This window comes from Triturus cristatus, chromosome 10 (assembly GCF_964204655.1).
Source record: "Triturus cristatus chromosome 10, aTriCri1.1, whole genome shotgun sequence".
Taxonomy (NCBI): Eukaryota; Metazoa; Chordata; class Amphibia; order Caudata; family Salamandridae; genus Triturus; species Triturus cristatus.
Genome location: NC_140593.1, coordinates 1120035330 through 1120055816, shown reverse-complemented (window position 1 = coordinate 1120055816; position 20487 = coordinate 1120035330). Strand labels below are relative to the sequence as shown.

General features: G+C 49.4%; 1 protein-coding gene and 1 pseudogene across 1 annotated transcript in view; both read right to left on the bottom strand.

The window, feature by feature from the left end:
* Positions 1–12359, bottom strand: part of GNG13 (G protein subunit gamma 13) — a 154885-nt gene extending 142526 nt beyond the window's left edge. Inside the window, exon 1 of the mRNA XM_085629351.1 lies at positions 12108–12359. The gene's annotated coding sequence lies outside the window, so the exon portion shown is untranslated. The remainder of the gene's footprint in view (positions 1–12107) is intronic.
* LOC146796672 (uncharacterized) lies at positions 992–9684 on the bottom strand (annotated as a pseudogene).
* Positions 12360–20487: the final 8128 nt, after the last annotated feature.

The following is a 20487-nucleotide window of genomic DNA, read 5'->3' as shown; positions in this document are numbered from 1 at the left end:
GTGATACACATTGTTGAACAGCTGCATTCTATGGCCTGTCCAGGACCCAAGCATGTGCTGGCTCCTGCATAGCCACAGGTGGACTGTCACATGGAGAGAGGCCTGCTGGGCTGTGCTTCCCTCTACAGGCGGTGGTGGTGGGTGTAGCTTCCCTTTACAGATGGTGGTGGGCTCAGCTACCCTCTATAGGTGGCGGTGGTGGGCTCAGCTACCCTCTATAGATGGCGGTGGTGGGCTCAGCTACCCTCTATAGATGGTGGTGGTGGGCTCAGCTTCATTCTATAGATGGTGGTGGGCTCAGCTTCATTCTCTAGATGGAGGTGGTAGGCTCAGCTACCCTCTATAGATGGTGGTGGTGGGCTCAGCTTCATTCTATAGATGGTGGGCTCAGCTTCATTCTCTAGATGGTGGTGGTAGGTTCAGCTACCCTCTATAGATGGAGGTGGTGGGCTCAGTTTCATTCTATAGATGGTGGAGGGCTCAGCTACCTACCTTCTATAGATGGTGGTGGTGGGCTCAGCTTCATTCTATAGATAGTGGTGGGCTCAGCTACCCTATATAGATGGTGGTGGTGGGCACAGCTTCCCTTTATGGATGGTGGTGGGATCAGCTTTACTGTATAGATGGTGGGTGGCTTAGCTTTTCTCTATAGATGGTGAGGGAACTCAGCTTTCTCTATAGATGGTGGTGGGCTCAGCTTCATTCTATAGATGGTGGTGGGCTCAGCTTCATTTTCTAGAGGGTGGTGGTGGGTTCAGCTACCCTCTATAGATGGCGGTGGTGGGCTCAGCTTCATTCTATGGAAGGTGGTGTGCTCTGATCCTCTATAGATGGTGATGGGCTCGGCTTCATTTATAGATGGTGGTGGGCTCGGCTTCCCTCTATAGATGGTGGTGGGCTCAGCTTCCCTTTATAGATGGTGGTGGGCTCTGATGCTCTATAGACGGTGGTGGGCTCTGATCCTCTATAGATGGTGGTGGTGGGCTCGGCTTCATTTATAGATGGTGGTGGGCTCTGATCCTCTATAGATGGTGGTGGGCTCTGATCGTGGTGAGCTCTGATCCTCTACAGATGGTGATGCGCTCTGATGCTCTATAGATGGTGATGGGCTCTGATGCTCTATAGATGGTGGCGGGCTCCGATCCTCTATAGATGGTGGCGGGCTCCGATCCTCTATAGATGGTGGCGGGCTCCGATCCTCTATAGATGGTGGCGGGCTCCGATCCTCTATAGATGGTGGCGGGCTCCGATCCTCTATAGATGGTGGCGGGCTCCGATCCTCTATAGATGGTGGCGGGCTCCGATCCTCTATAGATGGTGGCGGGCTCCGATCCTCTATAGATGGTGGTGGGCTATGATCCTCTATAGATGGCGGTGGGCTCTGATCCTCTATAGATGGCGGTGGGCTCTGATCCTCTATAGATGGCGGTGGGCTGTGCTTCCCTATTTTGGAGGTGATGAGTACTTCACTCTATAGGGGGTGGTGGACTCATCTTCGTTCTGCTTCCTTGAAAGATGGTGTGGGGGTGAGCGCCCGCTTCACCCCTCGGGCTATGATTTTCATCTCTGTTCTTAACTCCCTTTGACAGAGATGCCCTCGAGCCCCCGGGCTGTGCCCTCCCAGTGTCTGCGGGCGGGGTCTCCCTTCGACAGACAGCCCTTGAGTCCCATGAGCTGTGCCCTCCCCGTTTCTGTGTCAGGTCGGGTCTCTCGTACGCTCCTGCTCTGACCGTTTGGCGACGCATCTCTGTGAAGCTGGTGGCGGGAGCGGCATAGAGCCCGGCAGCAGCATGAGCCCCTGTGCCCAGAGCAGCATGGGGAGCCGCAGCACCACCAGACAGGAGATGAATCCGACCCCAGCCGAAGACGGAGGTCACTTTACGCCGGGCCAGTGACCCGCACACCCCCCAGCCCCCTTGCACTCATCCCCACACCATCCTGGCTTTCCACTCTGCTCGCCGACGGCCTTGGAACATACAATTAAGAGGTGTGTCTGTGTTAGTGTGACCAGAATTTTAAAGCCAAAAACCGGAACATGTCCCAAAAATAGAAGAAGGACTACAATTTTACTTCAACCCAGCGCACAGAATGACAGTACTCCTTAGCAGAGAATCAGAGGCGCAACTAGAGCCAAATTTCAAGGGGGGGGGGGGGGTGAGGTAGCTATTAAAAATTTTGGGGGGCTAGTTCTTCCAGCAATAGGCAGAGCGGAGATGCAGGGGCTCTAAGAAGGGGTGAAAAACCAACAAAGCCTTGTTAACACATAAATGGTCTTTTAAAGACCTGTGAAGTACTCGGGTGCGACTGCGAAAAGCTCAAAAACTGTCTGTGTGTGTGCCCAGGAAGCTGTCTCAGCCCGGTCTGATACACACGACGGGGTGTGGGGCTGAGGCCCTTTGAGCCCTATGGGCGTTGCGCGCCTGCAGAGAATTACAGAAGAGGCTGTAAGAACACACATAAAATGTCATTTTTAGAGCCAGTAGCATGCCTGTTAATTACATTGCTTTCTTATAACAGGTGCTAACTATCCCTACTTTGCAAAACATGAAAAGATACCTCCCACCTTTTTCAGCCAACCCTCTCTAAAAAAGCAGGACAAGAGCTTAATTACCTGATATCTGCCGGGGCAGCTGGCGGAAAACCGGGACTGTTCCGGTAAATCCGGGACGCCTGGTCACCAGTGGCGGCTGGTGTTAAGGGGCGTAGGGGGCATTGCCGCACCTACCAGCATCGTAGAAAACTAATGGGAGAGAATGAACACCAGTGGAGCAGTTTAAAGAAGTGCTCACTGCTTGGTGCGCCCCCGTGAAACTCAAAAGTTAAACTATGTAAAATAAATATATATATATTTTTACTTACTTATACTTTGTCCCGGAGTCTTCCTGCACAATGTGCGCATGTGCAAAAGCTGGGCGAGAACTATTCCTCGCCCTCGAGGCACAAGTGAGGAGCGAGGAGGCGGGTGACATCAGCCTTGTGGGAGTGGCTGAAAAAAGCGGCAGTAAATAGGTTTCAAATGGGGCGATAATGAATTGGCCCAGGGCGTGGTCAGTGGAGCGCCATTCAGAGTAATGGGAAGGGGCAGGGCTGGCTCGCAGTGCACTGAGTGCAGTGGGTGGTAACAATTACAGCACTCCTTTCGCCTCCGTAAATGAGGCTTTCTTATTGGGTAAGGCCGAGGCGACCGGGAGTGGCTATCCATTTAGCTTCAGTTAGGCAGGCAGCTCTTATTTCCGGGAGGGGTGTGTTTGTTGCTGGAAAAAGGCACCTGCAGCCGTGGTTTCAAACGACACGACACATGTGCCGGTAAGCTTTTTCCCTTTTTTTGAACCCCCGAACTCGGCAGACCTGCTGTTAAATGTCGGATCCTGAGTCCGGAACCCCTCACTGCACACGGGAGCCCCTCACTGCACACGATCTGTTCAGGAGCCCCTCACTGCACACGATCTACCCAGGAGCCCCTCACTGCACACGAGAGCCCCTCACTGCACACGATCTACCCAGGAGCCCCTCACTGTACACGAGAGCCCCTCGCTGCACATGATCTATTCAGGAGCCCCTCACTGTACACGATCTACCCAGGAGCCCCTCAGTGCACACGAGAGCCCCTCACTGCACACGATCTATTCAGGCGCCCATCACTGCACACATGATCTGCTCCAGAATCGGAGCCCCTCCCTGTGCTATAACGCACTCTCTCACTGCACGGAGTGCATGCACTGGCTACTCCTCAACTTCTACCAACGCACTGCCTACTTCTAAGCCGCACACTGTTTACTCCTGCAGCTCTCACTGCATATATCGTCATCGTTTAATCCCGAGAACCTCACTGCACACACAGTCTACTGCGGATCCTCTCACTGGACACATAATCCGGAGCCTCTCGCAGAACACGTCTTCTAGAGTTCTACCCCAGCGCACTGGCTGACCTGAAGCCTTTCACTGCACACACGGTCTCCCAAGTCCCGAGCCACCCACTGTATTTACCTGCTACAACTCCTTCCTCCAGGTCTCACTGCATACATGTTTTACTCCCCAAGTCCCTCACTGCACACAGCGTCTACTTCCGGTCCGCTCACTGCACATACCTACCATCTGGACTTCTACCTGCACAGCTAACTGCCAAAGCGCACCTCTGCCCGTCTCCCTGCCCATACAAACTGTGGCACCACCCTGTCAGTGCCACAGCCTCCTCAGCATGAACTGGCATCCCTCCCTGCAGACCCTGTCATAACTCCGTGCGCATGCGGTGCCTGTCCCTTCCTTTAAACACCAGCATCAGCCAGTGGGCTGATGCTGGCGTTTAAAGGAAGGCAGAGGCACCGACCTGTACGGAGGGGTCAGCCCCACAGGGCCCGCACTGGTGATGGGGTCACTGGGGGTGCCCCTGTTGGCAAAGCTCCAGGACCGTTCCTGCAGCTCCTTAGACTTGTTGGGCCGGGCACTTCCTGCAGCCCCTGGTGTCTCAGCAGGCCCTGCTGGGAAGGCTCACTATCTCTAATTAATACGTTTTTGGCCGTTGACAGCTTTCGGCGAGAGCAGTCTCTGTAATTAAATAATCTCTCTCAGCAAATACAGCCAATTCTCTTCTGTTTGCTGCTTATTAATAACCGTGAGGCGTGAGTAGAAACTAACTTTCCTTGGACTCAGAATGATTTCTTCAAGGCGCCAAGCCTACCCATGACGTCAGTCACATCTTTTTAGCCTCGCCGCCTGACCTGCATGGCTTCATCCTGCATGTTCCCCTGCCTGCTCTCCTCATTCACCGTTATGTAACTTACCAGCAATGTGTTCAGAGCACTTTACATAGCACCAGTTGCATTACATAAGGACACATTCATTTGTGTTAGGCACAGGGAGATTAAGTGATTTGCCCAGAGTCGCAGGGTCGTTGCCGAGACTCGAACCCAGTTCCCCAGATTCGAGGTCGACCACCGTAGGAGTTAGGCAAACTCCTCTCCCCAATACATTGCTTTGACCAGAAACTGACATGTAGAATTGTAATAAAGATACTTTATCTCTTTAGCGCCTCACCTTTTTTTTTATTCTCTTTAATTTCCCCTCTAATAAATAGAAGTTTTGCCTAAGCAGTGTAATCCCAAAATTGGGAGTGAACCTGCCATTATTGATGAGGTGAAACCATCCCTGCGGAACACAAGGCTCATGCTTGTCATCCGTAAGGGTGTAGTATGTTACTGGTGGTCGTGCCGTTTGGAGCACACTGTCACAAATATATTACTAAAGGATAGTGCAGTAGCGCACTGTCATTTATAAATAGCACATTTCCAATGATATAGGCATTACATTTTCTCAAACATGCAATTCTATGGATAAATATTATAAACCAATAATTTCCCCACTCCTTTTTAGGTCGAGGGACCGTCCGGTCTGCCGAAGGCAGAACCGGAAGTCCGGAGATTTAATGTTTCTTAGAGTGGCTATTTAGCCCGCCTCTCTTTTTGCTTCTCCTCCATTGGCTGGCTTCCTAAACGGAGGCCAGCCATGGGAGGAGAGAGCCGTCCCTCCAAATAGCCTCCGTCTTTTTCAGATTCGGGGGCGTGTTCCGTGCTGTTCTTTCCACTTTTTAGCCACGCCCTTTCTCAGGCGTGTTTTTCTCTCCTCCAGCCAATGGCATGAGGAGAGAAAAAGAAACACGCCCCCGAATCCGAAAACGCCACTGCGTTTCTCCGAGGCATTTCTGCTTTGCCTCGGAGAAAGGCAGTGGTGTGCATCCTTTGAGTTGCAGCCTTGTCTGTGCCTCAGACCCCGCAGCTCGGACCCTTTGGAAATGCTGATTGCTCGTTCATACCTGGTCTTTTCGGAAGCCGGCGCCCGGCCACACATGGAACTCGTGCAGGATCAGACTTTAAAAAATGTGAAAGGTCCTGGCTCACTCCTTGGGCACTTCCCATGAATTATTGGCGGGGCCCCAAGTCCCACGAGTCACTATCACCTGGCAGCTATACATACATTTCGGCATCATCAGACCTCAATTAGGCACTTTGGAGTCAGGTCCTCCTGCCCGTGACTGCAGCCGCTCTGGCTGGAGGCTAAATGAATGAATGAATGAATGGCCGCCTCGTGACTGAGCTGGCGGTTTCCAATTGTACAGTATCTGCGGCAGAAGAGCGGCCGACCAGAAGTGCAGTAAAACGAGCACGAGTAATGTGTGGCCAGGAGACTGAATGGAGTTCTGGCCAAGGCAGCGCTGGTTCTTTTAAATCGGCTTTTGTTTTAGGCCCAGCTGGAAATAAAATCAGAAATCAGTTTCGCCTCTTGTGAGCTCATGCAACGACCAGAATGAAGTCAATTGCAGGCGCTGCTGGACTGTGTCCCGGGGTCGGAGAATTACTCGATGACGTATAAAGCATATTTCACTGAATCGGCGGATCCCAGACCAGAAATAGGCGCCAGAATTGGGATCCTTGCGAGACTCCCATCATTTCCTGCGCTGGGACAAGGTGTTCGTGTAGCACTAAGTTGTGATACAGCGAGTTACTTCTGGTTGTTGGTCAACAGTTTTTCTGTGTACAGAACACGTTTGTTATATGGTGTTTAGGAGAATGTACACAATGAGAACTAACCCCGGGAAAGATTTCCATTTGTTGAAAAGAACCATTTCACTGGCACATGAGGTACCATTAGCAGGCAGCTGTCTGCCTTAGCCATCCCACTCCTAACCCCTGTTGTCACACTAGCTCTGTGTGGATCCTGGCTTGGAGAAAGAAACACAGTTATACAGTTGCATTATGAACAAAACACAAACAATTGTCTTGTAGGAAAACTGTCTGCCGCCCGCGCGCTGGAAGGGAAGGAGGGCTTGCCCAGGTGCGTGTCCCTCCTATATACCCCCCGCTGCCCAGCAAGTGCGTTGTCCCTGGGGGAGGCGGTGTCCGCTGGAGATTGCCCCCCCTTTCCGGCCAGTAGGCATGGAAGAAATACTAACCCCCCTTTCGGGGAGGGGAATGGGGTGCTAAGGGGGGGGGGATGCTAAGGGGGCTGTCCCCTCTATTGTCCCCCTGCGGTAACCTTATCCCTTTAAGTTGCATCCTTGATTGATGGTTGCTTGGGAGGTTCCACACCCAGCAGCGTGTGACACCCCTCGATCAGGTGATGGCTCTCTGTAGTCAGATGACCACTCGCTTCCTTACCACCTTTGGTATGGAAGTGCCAGGGTGCTGGACCCCAGAATCGGAGCAAGATGTTGGCCAACTAGAATTCCCATAGGAGCACTCAGTATGAACCTGTATCGTTGCCTAGAACGTACACCATCAGAAAATGTTGCGAATTAAAGTGGAGCAGATAGCCATGCAGTGTTGTATCAAAGAAGACATCTCGATGTCCCAAAATGCATCCAGCTGGTATTTGTTTTTTCGTGTCACGCTGCACTTACATGTGAATATACCAGAGGGTACCTCAACTTTAAGGTTAGATTAGCCACTGCCTATTATATTTTACATTCTATAAAAGGAAGCAGCCTGATCACACAGTTAGCATAAGTGCCAGAACGTTGACGCTATTGCCAACATTTTTTACACAAATCTTGACTCAACAACGCAAGGCGCTATTTTTTATTTAGGTTAGGAGTGCCTTAGAAATATTTTCCATTGCCGTCCGTATTTACAGCCATCAAGTATAGCAAACTATAACTGTTGCACTGATTAATCCGTGCAAATAACTTTTTTTGCACGGTTTTTCCGTGGCGCTAATACAGCAAGTTACTTGCTGTGTTTCGCCATTTCCCGCAAGTGCTGCAAAAATGCCCTTGCTCCACAAGTTTCATTATCTGCGCACAGGGTGTGAAATACAGGCTGTTGATCCAGTCCTCGTTAGCTCGCAGTACTGGTAGCGCTAAATGGAGATACTGGTACATAGCATGTTGGGGGATCATTTAAATAACTCTTCAATAGTAAGAAGACACCTTGAAGTCCCCTGACTGAATCCAGCTAGTGGGACAGGACCTGCTAAGCGCTTAATTTGTAAAAGAATGAATGCTCACGCCCAAAGCTCTGCTCCGGCGGTGCTATTAAAAATCGTCGGGCCAGATAACGAGGCTGTGTAGTATTTAATTCACCTCAGACTTAATCCAGCACCAGATACTGCTGCTTCTTCATCTCCCTCTTCTCTGTCTCTGCTTTCTCCCTTTGTTTTTTAGGTCGAGGGACCGTCCGGTCTGCCAAAGGCAGAACCGGAAGTCCGGAGATTTAATGTTTCTTAGAGTGGCTATTTAGCCCGCCTCTCTTTTTGCTTCTCCTCCATTGGCTGGCTTCCTAAACGGAGGCCAGCCATTGGAGGAAAGAGCCGTCCCTCCAAATAGGCTCCGTCTTTTTCAGATTCGGGGGCGTGTTCCGTGCTGTTCTTTCCACTTTTTAGCCACGCCCTTTCTCAGGCGTGTTTTTCTCTCCTCCAGCCAATGGCAAGAGGAGAGAAAAAGAAACACGCCCCCGAATCCGAAAACGCCACTGCGTTTCTCCGAGGCATTTTTGCTTTGCCTCGGAGAAAGGCAGTGGTGTGCTTGTTTTGCTGTTGTAGCTCCTCGCGTCTCCATTTCATGTACCGCTCCCGTTCAATCTGCTCGCCATAGTGGGCTCGATAGAACGGGTCGAAGATTGGCTTGGTGGGAGTGTAGCGGGACGAGGACGACGTGCTCTCGGTCTTCTTGGGCATGGTAGAGCCATCCACCTTCCCCGGAGGCTTCCCCGCCGCCCGCACGTCCTCTTGGCTTGGGGTTCCTCGGTCGTACTTCTTGCGCAGGGTGACGCTGCCCAGGATGAGGTACGCCTCGCTAATCTCGGTGAAGCGCAGCGCTGCCACCTCGTCGCCATTGTTGCGGTCCGGGTGGTAGCGGAACGACTGGCGGTAGTAGGCTGTCTTGATCTGGGACTGCGTGGCTGAACCGGTGACTCCAAGGATATCGTAGTAGGCGGTCGGGCTGCGGAAGAGCGGTTGCTTCAGTGAGCCGTTGTTCCTCACAGCTCCATTAGTGGTGGAGTATGCCCTGGTGAAAGAGTTCTGTTGGCTGGCAGCAGAGAACAGCCCCCTGGGACTTGCTGAAAGCCCGTAACTTGTGAAGGGCGCGATTGCACGCTCCCTGAAAGCAACTGTCAGGAACCCGCGGTGTGTTGGGTTGACAGCAGCGCGCACAACTGTCTCTGTGGAGCCGCTGTTCATTCTGGCTGAGCTGAAGCGTTGACGTGAGGATGACAAAGGCCAGTGATCGGCAGAGGCAGCACGACTAAGAAGGTGCATATAGAGTACCCTCAGAGCATCTAGCTTATGACCAATGACTCCCTCCTGTCCTTTCCAATGTCTTGGGCTCACTGCCCCTTACTGGTCTTTACGGACTGCTCTCTCGTGCCGCCCCACAACCCATTCTCCCATAAACTCGGTTGCCTGCCCTAATGACTTCACATCCCGACTAGATGAAGCGTGATCTTCTTTGCGGTTGGCGGCCCCAGACTGCAGCTATTGACACTCTCTTTGCAACTCCAGTAAAAGATTCTCCTCCTCAAAATACCCTACCTCTTTGATCACCGACGAGTACTCTTTGCATATTCCCCTGTACCCAGACGGCACCTTCTTCAACCCCAATACTCCCCTGTGGTGTTCCGGGACCCCCTTTACGCGGACAACTTGGTTCCAAGGTGCCTGGACCCAGAACAACCTCCAGCCGACCTCCACCATAATTCTGGAGCCGGCCGGCAGCGCCCGCCTAACCGACCAATCACAGAGCGAGTATCAAACAGGAAACACATGGTCTCCAGCTACAGCCAATCATAACGAAGTGCGAAAGAAATCTTGCGCCGCGCGAGGCAACCACTGACAGTATTCTGAAACGTCATGCTAAGTGAAAGAAACTTAAGCAGCACCGCTGGTACGAAGACATTTTAACTAATTCACTCTCTCTATCTCACTACCTCACTCTCTCTCTCAAATACACTAAGCCACTTACACTCACTCTTTCACTACCTCACTACATCACTCTCTGTTTCTATCTTAATACCTCACAACATCCCTCACTACCTCACTCTCTCTTTCACTACCTCAATCTTTCTCTATCTCACATCACTCACTGTTTCTATCTCACTACGTCAGAAAATACCTCACTCACTACCTCACTCTTTCACTACCTCACTCTCCATCTACCTCACTCTCTCTCACTACCTCACTCTCTATTTCAATACCTCACTCTCTCTCTGCTAATGCAATAGGTATCACATATGCAAAAAAAAAAAACTAATGCCAATAGAAATGACAATGCCATTTATTTAGGGATACAAAAATGATAAAAAAAATAATGAGCAATACCAATAGCTCTACCTATAATATTGCCGAGACCATTGCATTGTAAATGCGTGTTTAAAACTTATTTTTTAAAGAACTCTCCCGTATGATAGTCGGGCTCGCTCACTTCATGACGTAACACTCATCCCTGACTTTTACGCCCTACCACTTTTAAATGTCACCAGCCGCCACTGCTGGTCACCCTAGTCTGTGTCCACATGCAGGCACACTGGGGACGTCATCATTCACGTGAGAGTTTTGTTTGGGTCCACACATAAGGAGCATGGCATCGTTCACGTTTGAGCTTTGTCCGTGTCCACATGTCTGCACATGTCTCGTTCACGCGAGATTTGTGTCCACATGTCTGCACATGAGGGATATGTAAGCATTCACGTGGGAATCCTGCCTTCGTCCTCGCAAAAGAAAGTTATGTGGCCACATGACAATCGTGTCTATGTCCCCGCGGGGGACATCTGTGTACACAACATACTGGCCTGTCTGACGATACAACATGAGAAATGTTGTACCTACGGCATGCACGAGGGGCATCACTTGGTATAAAGTATAGGTGCACAAATGTGTCCACTGCGAGGCATAAATGCGGCATATATGAAAAACATGTCTGCATTCACATAAGAGCTATGTTCGTGTGCACACAGCTCTTTCTCCATACAAACGTCTGTGTTCAGCATGAGGGGTAAGCTTTTATCCACACGCGAGATGTTTATGTCCACGTGACTCGCATGGCTGTGGTCACACCAAGGTCATGAGTGTGTCTGCAGCACGAGCGGTACGGCATGAGAGACAGGTCTGAACTTGAAGCCACAGGGAGGACATATCTGATATGTCTGCGTCCACGTGATAGATAACACCCCCCCTAACCGCCTCGTCCACACGAGATACAGTCTGTCCTCGTGAGGTAAGTGTGGACGCCGAATGGGAGCCATGTATGTGTGCGCAGGAGAGTCCTACATGCAACAGCGCAGGAAAATACATTTGAAATAATTACGCATTTACGGGCCCGGTCTCGTTAATCAGAGCAATTAGTCAAACGCCAGACAAGACGCAGGGGTAACGAGGTAAATTAAGCACGACATGCCCTGCTGCTGGAAACGGGTGCAAGTGCACGAGCCGAGGTGGAACTGTGCTACCGCTGACGTCAGCACAGCCCATACCCACCCGAGGGGCACGGAGCTGGCACAGCTGAAGCCCCTTTAATGTCAGACAACACCTGTAGGGCACACCGGCGCGTGCAGCATTCTTCCGAGGATGGGCCGGTGTGACGAACAGCGCACTCACTTTCACTTGTCTCCGGCAGTGCCGACGGTGAAGGTGTAAACAGGCCAGCACACACCCTCACTCCGCCGCAGTGCCACACTGTAAACGGCGTTCACTCCTCGCCAGCAGGTTCGCATTGTGAAGCCTTGACACATCGGAACCGGACAAGAGAAGCACGTCCCAGGGTCCGACAGCCCACGTGGTCTCCTCTCAAATGTGAAATGTTCTTCGAGTCCGGCCTTGCTAATTTGGATTCTGGTACCTGTAGTTTCCTTGACCCCTTATAAAGTTAAGACTACAAATAAAAGAAAGTGAACTGGGTGATGTATCACACTTCTCACCTTGAGATCTGCCCCCACAAAGCTATATATGTACGGCACTGAGCTAGCTACACGGCGACGTACATGTTGCTCCATCAAATACATTTACAGCAGGAACCAATACATAAACAGTGCAGGTGTGACTTTCTTTGTAAAGATGTGACAGCATTCAGATAGGGGTGCACACAGTTAAAGAGATGCCCATTATGGGCAAGCCTGGCCTACCTTGAGGGGAAGAAAGTGCTCCGAAGGGGGGAAAGCCACGTCCCGCAGAGAGGCTTCGCGTCGAGGTGTCTGGTCTCAGCTCCCGGTGTCCGCAGCAGCTCCAGCGGTGCCCGGGCGGATCAGCTGTCGGTGGCACACTCCGTGGAGCTGGGGGGTAGGGGGTGCAGGCTGGGCTCTGTTCCAGGAGACCGGCCTCCGTCCTGGGCTGCGGGGCTGGGATTAAGCTGACAGCGAGTGGAGATGTTTGAAAAAGCCTGCTTGTGTTTGTGCGCGAGCGGGTGGGGGCATGGAGGGGAGGGGGGCGGGGGCATCGGGAGGCGCGAGGAGGTGCCTGCGCTCCCTGCGATCATCATCCGGGCCGTTTAATGATGATGAGGCGCTCGATACGCGGGCACCAGGAGTACACTCTGCCTAATTGCATCCCGGAGGGATCAGGCATTAAGGATCGCTGCAGGCGGCTAAAGCCCTGCGGCAGCTGGGGCCCCACATCTCACCCCGAGAGGGGCGGGGGTGGGAGGCCCAGGACCCACGCCCTTACTCACCGCCCTCCACCAGCAGTCACCTCCCACCCCAGACAGGTGTCCTGAGGCCCCATGAAGATTGCCTCTTACCACCCCCACCCCGAATGGGAAATAACTTGATGCCCCGCCGTAATATCACTAATAAGGTGTTTGTATGTAGCGCTTCTTCTGTCGGGTTAAGGCGCTGTACACGTGCCATACAGACAATATGCGCACACAGGCAAGAATCAGACTGTTTTCAGAAGTTATTTTTATTTAAATACTCCAGCATAAGAGGTTGATGGATCTCTTTCCGAACTCACAAGAGAGTGTGCGCTGCAGCTTAACCGTGTGAAAGACGGATGCATAGAGCAGTTATACAGCGGCACAGCGGCGCTGAGTGTGAACAGATGCAGGGCTGTGTTCCCTTCTGGCAGAACTCTCACAAGCATTCTTTTGCACATGTGAACTATACACAGACCCACCGAGAGTCAGATCACAAGAGACACACCAGTGTATACATACACAGCTAGGTGCGCATATGGCCTGGTGCTACCTATACCCCCTCCTCCCTTGTCCAGACCCACAAAATATCAAGAACATGAGTTTAGTTGGAAAAAGGGGTCGTAGATAACCCCCGGCCGTATTTATTAACAAAATTAATCAAACAATGAATATTAACAATTTTTCAAAAATGTACGCAGACAATCATATAATTGACATTTGATTACATTTGATATGTACAGATATCAGATGGCTTTCCTTAACATAACTCTAATAGAAGTTATTCCTAACCAAAGCTAAGCATAACATCATTCATAATCATAATGGCAATCAATTTCTGCGTATCCATGTTTGAGCCTACGGCAAGGTCAATAACTGGTGTCAGATCCTTATCAATTAAACCCCGCCCTCCCTCCTGAGTGCGCATGCGCAGAGGGCCCGTTCACCATGAGGGTACTTTTCCCCCCCTTTACCCCCGTAATCTCTCTAAATATTATATTACAACCTCCTAGAGAGGTCGCACCACAGGCTGGGGAGCGCGGAAGGCAAAGAGGAAGATTCCTCTGCTCCCCAGCCTTTTATTGGCAACTACTAGCCCCCCACAATGTGGGGGCTGGCAACTTGCGCGACCCGGAAGTGATTCCTTTCACTTCCGGGTCACGACCCGGCCTGCCAATGACATAGGAGGCGCGCCGGTCATGTCACTGCTGTGCACGACAGGCCCGCCTCCTTCGGTCATCGGGGGCCGGCAGGACCGCCATATTATCAGCAGGTCCGATGCCAGCCCCACTTTTTCTAGACACACAACCAGAAAGGCACATGAGCAAAAACGGAGCAAGAGAGAGAAAGACACGGATGCAATGCACTCATGCAGGCAAAGAGACAAACGCGTGGGCCCCTTCACAGAAGAATGTAAAGACTCGCACATGAAACAAATAAGACGGACCAAAACGGTTACCTGACACACTGTGTTCGACAAACGTAGTCACAAAGGCATCAATGAAGACCGGCATGTGCACAAGCAAAGAGTCTGGCAAACACGTAGACAGACAGACATAAATGTATGTGTGTATTTACACACCTCCACTGCCGCCCCCCCCAACCATATGAAAGTGCTGAGCAAAATATCCAGGTGTTTGGTGGTGGGGCACGGCCATAAAATAGAATGCTACTACTATTCATTAATGGTTGGCGAAATGCAAATATTGTGTCCTGCCAGTCACAATATGGTGCCTTGCTAAGGGCGCCCGAAGACACTGCCCGATGATGTCGCTCCATGCTGCTCTGATCGGGAGAGGGCGCTATATGGTGTTCTTCCACGCCGCCTCTCACCCCCCTTAGCACTGAATGGTCTTTTGGTCACTGCAGGCCTTCTGACCACTGCTTGGGACTTGTTGCACTACAGCCCACCCACACCATGGTATCAGCCGGACCACGTGGAGGCAATAGGGCCTGGAGTTTGGGGACCCGCAGGAGTGGGTGCGGACAAGCAAGGGCTTCTGCCCCTTCATCACAGATCCTGAGCTCGTGCGTGGGGTTCTACACTCACTGGGGCCTGCTGACCAGAGCCATTGACGGTCCCGAGCCTGGGAATGCAGCACAGACTGTGCGTTTCACTACAATATCCCACACATAGTACAGTGAACCTAGTGCTCCAGACACTAAAAGCAGCAGCACCACAAACTCACCACGTACAGAACAGCTGCATCTGGTTCAAGGAAATCTCTGCAGCATGGTCTTTGACTCACTGAACTAGCTCAGTGTGTGAAGGCACCGTTTTAAAAGCTGTGATGCTTTGAGCCCAACAAACAATATACCCCCGAACTGAGGAAGAGTATATTAAAATACACAATTTATACCTAGAAAAAAAGCTTTCAAACGAGACAAATCAATAATAGCATCCTTGGTCCAGCTGTTGGCATCTTGTAGTCACAAGCAATTGTATAGACAACAGATTTGACTTCATGTGTTACTGGATGCACTTGGGATGCATGAACGTCAACCTGTTGCTTCCGGTTCACATATGTTAGTACAAAAACTAGACCTATTGACTTTATCAGGTATTTCAGTATGTTTCAGTTTATTTTTTTGCATAGTTAATAAAAACCGTTGCAATACAATAAAATATCAAACCAGGTCAGGTGGGGTTAGCTAAGCATATGTTTCGGAGTGACCGTTAACACTGTTGTACAAACTACGATTGGCTAACCTTGTAACAGAAATGCTAATGTCTTGTCTATAAAATTAATAAAATACCTTGAAATAAAAAAAAATCAAGTCATAACAATTCTACATATGATATTAAAAAAAACGTAGGTTTTGCTTCCCATCAACCTTAACTCCGTTTTATCTTTAGGTTTTTGAGTTAATGTCATTACTTTTGTAGAGTTCTAGTTCTTCCAATATCCGAGGCCAGCTTGACTGAGGACATACCATTTGCTATTGTGAACCGGGAGCTGGGGCACTTGTCAGCTATCACAGCTCTCCTTTTCCTAAGGGATGTCTTAAGGATTTTCAGGGCCCTGGGCCTAATGTATTTTGGGGGCCCCTGTTCGAACTAGCTTTGAATTTCTGGTCCAGTTTCAGCTCTTTCATGCACTCCTTGGCCAGGCCCCTGACAGTGCACAGACTCACTCGTCCAAATCTAAATGTATTTACATCTAATATTCAGAAATAGTGACATGTGTTGTGTTTTCAATATTGTAACACAGCAGCTGCTCGCTAATATTACTGTAAAATAATCTTTGCGACACCCTCCCATTTCTCATATGTGAGGTCCTATTGTGAACTAAAGGAAACTACTTTTTATGGATTTTGCACGAAACAAATTCACTTCTCTGCAAAATGTCTGTAATAGACTCTCACGCATCACCCACGTTAGAAATGAATTAAAGGAAAATGGCATTTAAAAAGACCTGTTTAAGAACTATTGATGTTCATCAGGGCAAGACTGCAGAATAGAGCTGGCTTTATCGGGAGCCCCCTGAAAGGCTGGGGCCCTGGGCCAGAGCCCACTTTGCCCATGCGTTAAAGGCTTAAAACATCTCTGCTTTTCCTCATCTTTTATGTGAGTGAGGAGGAAGACAGCTGGCCTGGTGCCCAGTTCCCCATTGCATTTCTGGCAAGGGTGCAGCTGTCACATGTCCCATGCCGCAAGATGATGTAGCCATGAAGCACCAGAGCAGGTGAAAACATCTCTTGGCAGCCAGGCAAAAAGTGTGCCAGGGCACCTGTCTCGCCTGACCCATAAGTACTTCTTTCTCATTGTTTGAGGGTAAAGGAGGAGTGAGCTCCCTGAGAATTGGCCTCTTGCCATATCTGCAATTGCAATAAGGGCATCAGCAGTGCTTTAAATGGGAAAAAGTAAGTGCAGGTACTCATTAAAATGAGCTAGAGGTGTGGCAAGTAATTACATATACCAGTTGCAGCACAAATAAAAAAGAAATGTTTTTATGTACAGTATGAGGATGATATGTTAACATTTCTTTATATATATATATATACATACAAGAAATTCAGCAGATTTTTAACTTTACACAAATTTGTGTTAAAATGCCATTTCTATGCCCTGATTTCAGAAATGAACAAATATTTGGTATTTATCTGAAAAAAGTGTCAACCCTAACTTCACCTGTCACCTCACTTTTTTACATTCCTCCCTCCTCCTTCCTTCTATGTTCATCTTGTTTTCCCCCCAACCAGGCCCATTACCAGTTGTCATGCGAGCTCATTCCTGGAGCGCTGCAGGTTCCCTGCTATGCATTGCTCTTTGGGCAGGGCTACCTTCACACCTATGGATCTGTTGCTGTTATGTAAATGCAGCCATTAGTGTTGGAGGGGCACACAAAGGGAAGCAGCTCCTGTGCTGAAAAAACAAACATGAAAAGAAAACTGGCTTTGGGGAAGGTGTAGGATTGTGCTGCACTGCCACTGGCTTTAGTAAGGCCAGTGCAATACCCTAAATGGGACTGCATTACTGACCGCAGCCCCAGCCCAGGACATTTCACGCACCTGACGGAGAGGGGGGTGGGGGGAGGAGGGGAAGGGGTTAAAGCAGTTTAACCTGAATGGTCGTTGCACGCCTAATTAACAGTGCAGGGTCTGCCAAGACTCTGTCCTGTTAATCAAAGCGTGATGCAAGCCCTCTCAAACCCCTGCACTGTGAGGAAATTCAAAGGGGCGCCCCTGGACTTTAGCAGCATCCCTGCAAAAGTCTACTTCAGAGGCTCAGCGAGATCCATAAGCAGAGCAGCCTCTGACTTCCATTGGAGGAGATACTGCTGGAGCGGGTAATACAACATTTTGTATACCCCCCATTCTGCATGTTTATATTAATCCGAATAATCAATTAATTATAATATTATTAATTTGTTTGAAGTGATAACTCACCAACTATATTAACAAAGAATTACACGTTGGAATTGCACCTTGCATGGCTATATTAATTGTAAACTAACTTGAGTACGCATATTAATAGTACAAAACTAAAATATTGCATGGTATATGTCGCTTTGGTGATGTATTTGGGATTTGTGCTTTATTCAGTGAGTATAAACCGCTCTGAGTGTTGCTTCTGCTAGATAAATACACACACATATGGGTATTAGCAAGGAGATAACATTTTATTAGCCATTTCTATGTTTAATTACGTTTTTTGTGTTTCTTTTGCTTAAGTTGACCATTTCGGCCTAAACAAGATGGCTGAACGAGACGTTAGACGTGACTACCCTGACAACACGAGGTTCTGGGTGAAGTGCGCAGGCGTCTCCGCCAGCAGCAGTGGCCTGGACCTTACCCCGGGAGAACATGTACCCTTCAAGGACGCTCCGGGAACCCATCCAAGACCAAAGACAAAGCTCAATTTAAAAGCCGGAACAAGCAAGTTTGATGACTTCATCATTCGACACCCTGAGAACTGTACCCCGCTACCCCAAATGGACCAATCAGGACTCTCTAAACCCCGGTCTTGATACTTTTTGACATTATTTTCATTATAAAAGTAGGAAGGGAATTAGGCTAAAAACCGCTAACGATATCGCTGATCGACACGCTCTACTTTGACGAACTCGATTTCCTGACGTTATGCTGACGGAGAGGACGGTGACACTGCTGGACAGCTGTTATCCTGAATCTTTGAGAGACTGAATTGCGGCCTAACTTTGCTGAATAAATTCTTCCTTGACTGATTGACTTAGAGGACGACTTTAGACAGAATAGGTAAATATGATACCCTAAAATGCTGGTGATGATTTCTAACGTTTCTTGCCATATTTCTTAGATAAAGAATATTTGATTAATTGACAAATGTGTTGTCGATTATTATAAAAAGAGAGTTTGATGGGATTTAAGACTAGATAAATGAGTGTGAATCTAAACCTTCAAAACAACTAAATGATCCATCTCCTTATGAGAGGGATATCTTAGGTCTGAGGTTAATGTGTTTAAGTGTAAGGTAAAGGTATTCATTTCATGTCAGCGTTTGGAGGCGTATTTTCCTTGGGAAAAACAGATCAACGGAGTGTAAGTATATTTGGTGTTATGGGCCCCACCAAATGAATGTATTTGAGTGAATTTGATGCTGAGGTAGTTGGTCTGTGCCGAAGGGGGAATTTGACACTCCGCGCTGTGACAATACCGAACCCGAGCCTGCCATGCCATCAATCAGGGTACCGGTACTCTACCTGACTAAAGAAAAGTGCCGGTACTGAAGGCTCGAAAACTTGGAAGTGCCCTTACTCAGTACTGGTGAGTACCGGCCCATTTAAAGCACTGGGCATCAGGTCATCTCAGACCTGTCGGTGGCTTTTTTTTGGCTCACACAATGGTGCAGGTCAAAGAGGACAGCGGCGGTTGGCAACTCTTCCTGTCGCCATGTTGGCTTTTCCATACTGCTCATCTGTCTCAGCTCCCCTTCATCCTCAGTTTTTGGAGGCTAAAGTAGCCTAGGGCGAGATTATTGTTGTCCTGGCCAGTTGTTCACATTTGCAAATAGTGCCTTGGCTAGCTGTTGTCTGTCCTAGATCTTCTTGGGTGCAAAATGGTTGACCCAAGATGGACTAAGGCAGCTGACTTCGGCCTAGTAACCCCAGGGCCCAGGTGATGCACAGACCATCACGCTAAGCCTAAGCGTCGGCTCCTCTGCAATGACGAAGGTGCGTCACCCCACTGCCTGGCGCAGAGCCCGCAAATTAAAAGTAAAAAGATGTTCTAGCATCATTTTATTTTTCGTTTGCGGGCTCTGAGCCAGCTTGTGGAGGGATGGGCGGGGCATGGGAGGGGGAAGATGAGCGCTATCTGACCTCCCTAAGTACGCATATGTGTTTGACTGGCCGTCTCAGGCCGACCAAAACACACATACCCACTTAGGTTTCTCAAGCCCGGCTGCATTCAGCAGCTGGGCTGGAGAAAGCCCACAGACTCCATGACTTCAGCGGAGCGTCTTTCCTGCCCACTCAGGCCGATCACCGCGCTGCTCTGCAGCACAGGGATTGGATGGGAGTCTGTCCCAGGGGCTGCTGGGACCCAGGAAGAGGAGACGCTGTGTACGTGACTTATCATTGGAGGTGGGCGGCGGCTAAAGGTAAGTTTTCCAAAAAATATTAACACATGCCCCCTGTGCGCTCCCCCCACCTGCTCTACCACCCTTTGTTAGTGATGGCCGCCACTGGTAAGACTCAATCTAGTTCAATCACCAGCAACCTGACCACCTGCATTTTCGGCATGAAAACATGCAATTGCAATTTCTTGCGTTCCGGACTGGAGTGGACCTGGTCTGGCACTCCGGCTGGACGGTTACTATTGAGGCAGGGCCAAGACTGATTTCTATATCCATGGTCTCTGTCTAGAGTGGCACAGTGGGCAAAAAAATGGGAAGGAATGCGGCCAGAACAATCACCATTTATATGTTAGTATTGATTTATAATATGCAAGTATTATTCGATGACTTTATCAATCCTTTCCTTTGTACAATGTATAAAATATGATTTTAAACACATTAGGCACATAAGGAAGAAAAACTGGAATGCATTAGTCTATTGCAGTGTTTCCCAAACTGGGGTCCGAGGACCCCCAGGGGTCCGTGGCACATTCCCAGGGGGTCCGCAGGCAGCAGTTTTAAAAGCACTGCAAAGTTCCTTGTAAAATTAGCAGTTTTCGAGCAACTATAAAAGTGTCAAGAAAATGCCAGTGATTAATGTACCTGCTGGAGAGAGAGGAAAGTTTTGTCTAGTGGCAGCTTTGACTTATCTAATGTGACACAGAGGGTTAATATGCCTACTGCAAAGAACGTGTACAATGCATTTTAAAAACAGTATTTTATGTGCATAGGTCGGTGGGCTACTGATTTTGTCACAGAGATTCTTTTGTCACTGTGCAAT